Source organism: Pinus tabuliformis, chromosome 9 (genome assembly GCF_031772625.1).
Source record: "Pinus tabuliformis cultivar Carrire ecotype Pingquan chromosome 9, CPIR1, whole genome shotgun sequence".
Classification (NCBI taxonomy): Eukaryota; Viridiplantae; Streptophyta; class Pinopsida; order Pinales; family Pinaceae; genus Pinus; species Pinus tabuliformis.
The window spans coordinates 1,825,651,515-1,825,659,785 of NC_142307.1; the positions used below are offsets into that span (position 1 = coordinate 1,825,651,515).

The 8,271-nt window shown below is 41.5% G+C and overlaps 1 non-coding gene across 1 annotated transcript; it reads left to right on the forward strand.

Moving 5' to 3' along the window:
* The first annotated feature begins 7,303 nt into the window (after positions 1-7,303).
* On the forward strand, positions 7,304-7,375 carry TRNAK-UUU (transfer RNA lysine (anticodon UUU)). Its single transcript has one exon. It is a non-coding gene; the product is annotated as a tRNA-Lys (tRNA).
* Positions 7,376-8,271: the final 896 nt, after the last annotated feature.

Here is an 8,271-nt window from a genome sequence, read left to right on the forward strand (position 1 = left end):
TTATTTTGCGTTAGAGATTCGCGTACCCACCGTTGAAAGCGCTTTCTGTTGTACGTCAAATCCATGGACAATTTGTCTCCTATGTAATACTGAAGGTTTCTGTTCGTTATGCGCTCTCCACGTTAAGCGATCGAGAGATTTGTCAAATATCAATACAGTAACATGAAAACACAAATCTTAAATTCTTATTGCTTAAAAACCACAACTACCAACAATGCCTTTGAAGTGGGAAAAAAATCTTAAATTTTGAAGTGTTGAATAAATTGTGGCAATAACACTTTTCAATGATATAAAATTATATTCAAAAGATAACAATTAATTTTGGAATATATCTTTCTGTCTGTATATAAATTTTGATACATGTCATCACATTTAATTGGGCAAGGTTTAGTGTGTTGCGTTGATGATATTTTGTGCTATTTAATTGATTGTATTTATTCACTTTTGAAAAGTAAGCTCAAATTTCTTGTCAAAAAGTATCACACCTACAGGAAAATAGGATCCCCTATAATCATCAGACGTGCGTTGTCAGTTTTTACTAAAAGTAAATGCAGAACTTGTATTTCACTTATTAAATACAAATCCTAAAAACCATGAATATCACAGAAACATATAAGTGGTTAGTGATAAAACAAATATTCATCCGTGTATGGCGAGATTAATGTTGATCTCAAGTATAGCTCTAATGTAGAAGTGGGTAAGTCGAAGTGTAACAGCCATGGCTTCCATTCTCTTCCGCATGCCTGCAATGCTGGTGCTCTCTCTCAAGTTGCCGCACATTACGAGAGATTAATTAATTCTTTTTGTTGCCACTTAGGTTGACCTTATAACTAAGCAGTTATGTTGTCATGTCCAAAACAGTGGACCTGAGAATATATTAGCAGAAGAAATTAAGGTGTAAATGCACCTCAGATTGTATTAAGGAACTAATAAGAATAATACAAGTTCATGAGAACATGTTATGAAGGAATTGAGAAACTGTTATGGAGGAATTGAGGCCGAGACAAATTAACTAATGCAAAGTGTTTGGAGGCTGGACTTGCGTCATGAAACAAATTAACTGATGACTTGAGAAACTGTTTACTGATGCACAGTGTTTGGAGGCTGGACTTGGGGTCACGAAACAAATTAACTAATGCCTTGAGAAATTGTTCTGAAGGAATTGAGCAGCTTCTGGGGAGAATATTGGACATAATCGCCAAACTTATGAAGGAATTTAACTGATGCCACTGTTATGAAAGAATTGAGGAGCTTGTGAGAATCGAAAACACGGAAGCGAACAGCGAACAACGGAAGAAGAACAGCTAGGGTTGCAGGTTTCTGAGTACCATGGAGGCGCACAAAGGGGGGAGCTCCACTCCCTCCTATAGGTAGGCAGTGGCGAGCAGAGGCAAGAAACCTTTAGAATCTGCCAGAGGACCTTCAGGAAATAGGGACAAGAATCTGGAAGAGGATCAAGATGTCACCAGACCAAGAGAGGACAAGAGCACGAAAGATAAGGAGAAAGAAGACAAAAAACAGGGATCAAAAAACAAGGCACAGAAGGGGCCCTGCAAACCCAAAGCTGAGGTCATTTCCAGAGTTGTTTTAAATGATCCTGCCCTGCACGCGGACAAAGATCACATGCTGACCTATGCTATCATTTGTAAATTCATGGGATTATGGCCCACGAAAAAGGCACTACAAACATGGATCCTATACCATTGGAAACCAAAAGGAAGTATTGACCTATACCTTGGGTCAAAGGGTTTCTTCACTATGGTCTTCACAAATATTGAGGATAAAGAGAGAGTGTTTGAAAGAGGACCCTACTTCTATGCAGCAACGGGCCTCTATATGCGGCCATGGATGACAAATTTTGTTCCGGAGAGAGAGACTTTTACCTCAGTGCTAATCTGGGTAAGAGTCTACTCCCTACCTCTTGATTACTGGCAAGCGGAATCGTTATCTACCATAGGAAATAAACTAGGATGTCTTGTTAAAGCCTTTGAAGCCACGAGAAGGGGAAAATACACCTCCTTCGCAAGAATATGTGTCGAGATGGATCTATCAGGAGGCCTACCAGATGAGGTCATCTTGGAAGTTTTTGATGAAGAATGGGTGCAAATAGTAGATTATGAACGTATTCGCTTTAGATGTCGCAGACGCCATGAGCATGGGCACCCTTTTAGAGACTGTTCCCTCAGCGAAATAGACAACAAAGATAAAGAAACCACTATGAAAGATACTGAAAGCTTTCACAAAGCGGGACACAGAGGAAAAGGAGAAAGAAGAGAATAGGGAACAAGCAGAGGATGCTACTAAATAGAAAGAAATAATGTTGAATGATGAAGAACTAGAGATGGATCAAGAAATGATTCAAAGTGAGATGGAAACTAAGAATCAGGAACTGCAGGAAATTCTGGATAGAGAAAACCTAGATCTGGAAGGATTCTTGAAACAGGGAACCATGGGAGGTGTAGACTCATTACCTCATGAAGAGTTCAATAGAGTACAACAGTTGTTCCTATGAAAAACTCAGGACAAAGGGACAAAAAAACAAAACAAGAATGAAAGATCAGACAATTAAGGAGTGAAATCTATGAAAACTACACCAGGACTAGCTCCTAGAAGCCCAGGAAAGAAAAGAGGAAGAGAAAAGTAGAACGAGCTACTGATGGAATGTGGAAAGCTAATGATTGATTCAGGTAAGATGAAAGACCTATCCACTTACTCCTTTACAAATCTTTAATGATGAAGTTCACATCTTGGAATATTAGAGGTTTAGGTAATAAAAGGAAGCAAAGATTACTTAGCAATAGAATGAAACAAGAAGCTCCAAATATGATCTTTATCCAAGAAACTAAATGTTCCATTCAAAAAATCAAAGAACTTAATAGTAAATGGCTCAATAAATATGAGTTTCTTGAAGTTAAAACAGATAATACAACTGGAGGCATACTCACTCTTTGGAATCCCCACAAGATTGGCATTATAGATGCTGAGGCATCTAGGAACTATTTAACAGTGGTTATACAACCTTCGGGAGACAGAGTGACTTATTTGGTAACGAATGTCTATGGGCCGCAAAGACTGGATGATAAAATCAAATTTCTAGATTCTCTGGTAGAACTTAGAGATAGACATGCAAGAGTTCCCTCGATTATGGCCGGGGACTTCAACATTATCAAATCACTCTTTGAAAAAAAAGGGGGAACAAGAACTTTAAATAAAGATTCTACAACATTTCTAAATTTCATAGATAATATGAAGCTAGTTGACACTAATATGAATAATGGCTTCTTTACCTAGAACAAAAAGAGAGGAGGGGAGGCACAAGTAGCCTCAAAACTAGATAGATTCATAATTTTAGAGGACCTTATGCTCACAGACAAGGAAATGACAGTGAGAATTCTCCCTTTTGGTGGCTCGGACCATTGGCCTGTACAAATGGAGGTGCAGGGCATCAGCACCCCCAAGAATAGGCCTTTCAAATTTGAGAATATTTGGCTTAACCACCCTGATTTCATCAGTAACATAGAAAGATGGTGGAAAGAGGATCTGCACATTCAGGGAACAAGAATGTTTCTGCTTCACAAAAGACTAAAATACATCAAGCTCAGACTCAAAGACTGGAACAAGAAGGTATTTGGCAATATTTTTGTAGCAAAAAAGGAGGTTGAAGACAAGATGCAGAAACTCAATCAAACTCTTATTGCAAAGGGCTTTGATAGAGTCAGAGATGACCAAGTCACTAAACTTCATCAAGAATGTGAGAAACTATGCAAACAAGAGGAAATATATTGGAGACAAAAATCCAAAGTTCAGCGGCTAAAAGAAGGGGAACGGAATACCAAATTTTTCCACAGATCCACCATGGCAACTAGATCTCATAATAGAATCTCTTCAATCAAGGATGAAAGAGGTCATCTTTGCAACTCCCGTGAGTATATATAATCTGTGCTAGTCCAACGCTTTCAAGGTATAGCAAAGGAGTCCACTGCAGACAGAGAACTCTTTATCAGAAACTTAACAAGACATATACCAAAGTTAGTGTCTAGAGAGGACAATTTCAATCTCAAGAAGCCAATGATTGAAGAGGAGGTCAGTGATGCAGTTAAGGAAATGCAAAATGGCAAAGCGCCAGGCTCCAATAGATTCACTGTGGATTTCTTCAAAGCCTGTTGGAGCATTGTTAAACAAGATATTATGAATGTGGTGGAAGATTCCAGGTTGAATAGAACCATTCTAAAGGCGCTCAATACTTCCTTCTTATCCTTGATCCCCAAGCAGGACAATGCTCAGACTCCAGACAGGTTTAGGCCCATAGCTTTGTGCAACGTGGTGTATAAAATTATATCCAAAGTTGTAGCCAATAGACTCAAACCCCTTCTCCCTACTCTGGTGTCCATGGAGCAATCAGGTTATGTGGAAGGTAGACAAATTCTCAATAATATCATTCAAGCACATGAAGTGGTGCACTCATTGATAAGCAATAAGAAGGATAGTATGTTTACACCACTGGACCTTGCCAAAGCTTATGACAAGCTGAATTGGACCGATATTAGGAAGGTCCTTCTAGCCTTTGGCTTTGATCATAACTGGGTAAGATGGGTTATGGAACTGGTCACTTCTTCTAGTTTTTCAATATTGGTCAATGGTTCTCCTTCCAAGACCTTTACTCCCTCTAGAGGTCTCAGACAGGGAGACCCACTATATCCCTTCCTCTTCATCGTCATGATGGAAGGACTTGGGCGGTCTATCAAGCATGAGAAAGATGGGGTTCATATAAAGGGTATCCAACTTTATGACAATGGGCAAGCTTTGTCCCATCAACAATTTGTTGATGACACTATGCTGTAGGGAATCCCCACAGTAAAAGAAGCTCTTTCTTATAAACAAATCCTACATGACTTTGCTATGGCCACAGGTATGGAGGTAAATCTGTCCAAATCTAAGATTTTTTTTCTTTAGCACTAATATTGCTATTCAGAGAAACATCGCTAGAATTCTAGGCTTTCAAAGGGATATCCTTCCTTCCAAATGTTTGGGAGTTTCTCTAACTTTTAAACCTTTGCACAAAAACATATGGGAGCTGATCATCAATAAGATGTAGGATAAAATCAGAAAATGGACAACCAGATCTTTAAACTTGGCAGGCAGGTTGGTGCTGACAAAAGTTGTTTTGCAATCAATCCCCATTTTCATGCTTTCAGCACTTCCAGCTCCAAAGGGAGTTTTACAACAAATGAGAAATATTCAAAGAGACTTTCTTAGGGGCAAGGGGGAGGGGAAAAATAAATGGTCCTTGCTTGCCTAGGATAAGCTTTGAAAACCGAAATCTCATGGAGGCCTTGTTCTGGATGATCCAGATGTACTCAACAACATTTTAGGAGAAAAATTATGGTGGCGGTGGGATAAAGAGCCAAAGGCTCAATGGGCTCGTGTTTGGAAAGAAAAGTATGCTAGCACTTGACAAGAGAATGATCATATAAGGATGACAGGAACCATAAAAGGATCTCACATTCAGAATAAGGCCTGGGAGAATAGAGAGTTAGTGCAAAAAAACAATTTCTGGGAAATCGGAGAAGGGGACCTTGCTCTGTTTTGGGAGGATAGAATGCGCCCAAGCCCACCCTTTAGAATAAGTGCCCAAAAAAAAAACCGGGCCAGCAATCAAGCCAACGATCAAGCAAGCAAGAAACAATCAAGCCAACGATCAAGCAAGCAAGAAAATTAAGGCAATCAAGTAAGAAGGCCAAACAACCAACAAGTCAGTGGGCACCACTCCAACAACCACCGATCAAGCAAGCACAAAAGAGAGACATCAGATTCCCCTCCTTCTGAGGTCACCTCACTATAGGGTTATTTGGCCTGGTATGGCAGTGGTTTGGGCCTGCCAGCTTCCCGCGCAAAATAAAGGAACCCCTATTAGCCTTACCTCTCCATGGGAGTGATGACTTCCGGATTGTGGACCGGTTGGTAGTGAGAGGGTGGATGGGAGAGTGTGTGATGTGCTCCCACCAGGGTTAGGCAACGGGAAGTGGCCAATAACGTGAACTGAGCTCACCTCAGTTAGCCCGATAGGGTTAGTTTATAGAGCCGTCTTTGGGGGTAACGCAAATTGGGTAGAAATCACCCAAGAAGTAGGGGCTAACCTGGGCGGTAGCTATATAAGGGACGGGTGCTCAAGACCCCAACTGGAGGGTCAGTTCGATCGGTTGCCGTAGAGTTCGGGAAGGTTGCATAACTTTAGGATGTGACGCTAGGCATTCAATCACAATCAAGTCTTTTAGCCCACTTCAGTCAGCAGGAGATTGTCGAGCATCAGAGCAGGTGCAGTAAGCGAGAGCTTAAAGTTTCTAGGAGCATTAGAGCAGACCAATGTCGGGTTTGGTTATCTTTTAAGAATAAAAAATAAAAGAGAACCAAACGCCCATACCATTATCGGCTCGGCTATGAGGGAAAGCGCCGGCTAACGAGGGGATCCATCGAGCCGAACTGTAGCCATCTGACGGAGGGGCAAGGCTTTCGATCCATCAAGGTGAGAACCAGTTCTGTTCTGTCAGGTACGTTAGTACGCTCGATTGCTAATGAGAGGGCTTTCTCGAAAGCCTGTCCCGGAGCGCTGGAGCTCATCCGATGAGCGAAAGCGTACCATCGCTCGACTAATAAGGACCCTTTAATATGGTGAGGAGAGGGGGGCTGTTTTATGGGGCCCACCTCTTCCACCCATCTATATCTTCCACCCGAAAGTCAGGAAGACTGACCACCAGAGCTCGGTTTGATATTCGGGACAGTCCGGGAAGGGATAGTCATTGGTAAAGGTCATTGGCTCCATGGACCCACGTCATCTGATCCTGTGTGGCGTGGTATCACTTGGCAAGCCAGTGCCTTCTGCCCTAACCTTCAGGATTGGGTTTATAGCGGGCCCCCCCTCTCCTTGGGCCACCCAATAAGTAAATTGAAGGGAACGAGTCAAATGAGTCAAAAAGCAGAGTGTTTTTTTATATATGTAATTACGCCATCTCGCCGAGGTGCACATCTCTCGCTCTCAATATAAGGACCTTTAGTTGCTCGACCATAAGGACCTTTAGGTGCTCGACTGTTAAGGAGAGGGAGAGGGAGAGGTTAAATCTAAAGGCCATCGAACCTCATCCCTTTCCCAGATGCATGCATCGAGAGCCCCGTGGAATTTCGTTTTCAAGGCCATTTGCGTGCGTTTTACGGCTACTTGACACACCCAAGCTGGGGTACCAGCGTAGACCTAATAAATGGTCTAAAAGGATGCGTAAGCAGGCTCGGACTGATTCAGAATCATTCGGGGCATGTAGCTCAGCGGTAGAGCATTGGGCTTTTAACCTAATGGTCGCAGGTTCGAGTCCTGCTATGCCCCAGCTACCACTTTTCTTATGCAAAATATGTGGATGACCTAGCTTTAAGGAAAAATATGTAAACATGACACAACTTTGCATTATGCAAAAGCCCCCAAAGGCTATAAACTTGGGGCCTAGAGTAGGAATGGCCTTAAACTTCTGGTTAACTTCTGGTTGCAATTGTGGTCGTTTGAATAATTCTTTTGGTAGTCATTTTGGGTTGAATAATTATTTGGGTAGTCATTTTGGGTTGAATAATTATTTGGGTAGTCATTTTGGGTTGAATAATTCTTCGAGGTGTTATAGTGGTTCCAGTGGTTTTAGTTCAAGTAAGGCTCTTAAGATTGAGTCTAAGGCTCTTAAGATTGAGTCGTTGTTCTGGAAGAATTTTTACAAAAAGCTTGATAATTTGAGCTCTATTTCTCAAGCTTCTAAGGCGACTCTCTATCACGCAGAGGTGATCAAGTTGTTGATTAAGCATAAAGCCATCCTTTTGAAAGAGGGAGTGCTTAGGAGCCCGGACGATTTGGTTTATTTACAGAGATCAATAGAGGAGCTAACTGTTCATTATGATGAGGAAAGCTTGTTCCGAAGTGTTCCGCTGTTGATCAGACAGTTAATAGGTCCTAATATGATTACTGCTAAAGTACATCTGATGGAGAAGTGTTGCCTTCCCAAAAAAGATATCCCTTATATTAATAAGTTTGGGACTTATACACTGGAGGCTATCATGATTCATGTACTGGGTTCAGTGTTCAACTGTGTACAGGATTTACCTGTTGTTAGGGTCTCTACTTTGATCCAACAGCTGGAGTCTGCAGTACGAGTTCAAGCGTATCATCTCGGAATGCCGAAAGCTGCGGATCGTCCCCCTAAAGGGGCAAAAAGCAAAGTCATTCAGAGTTATTATGCTATC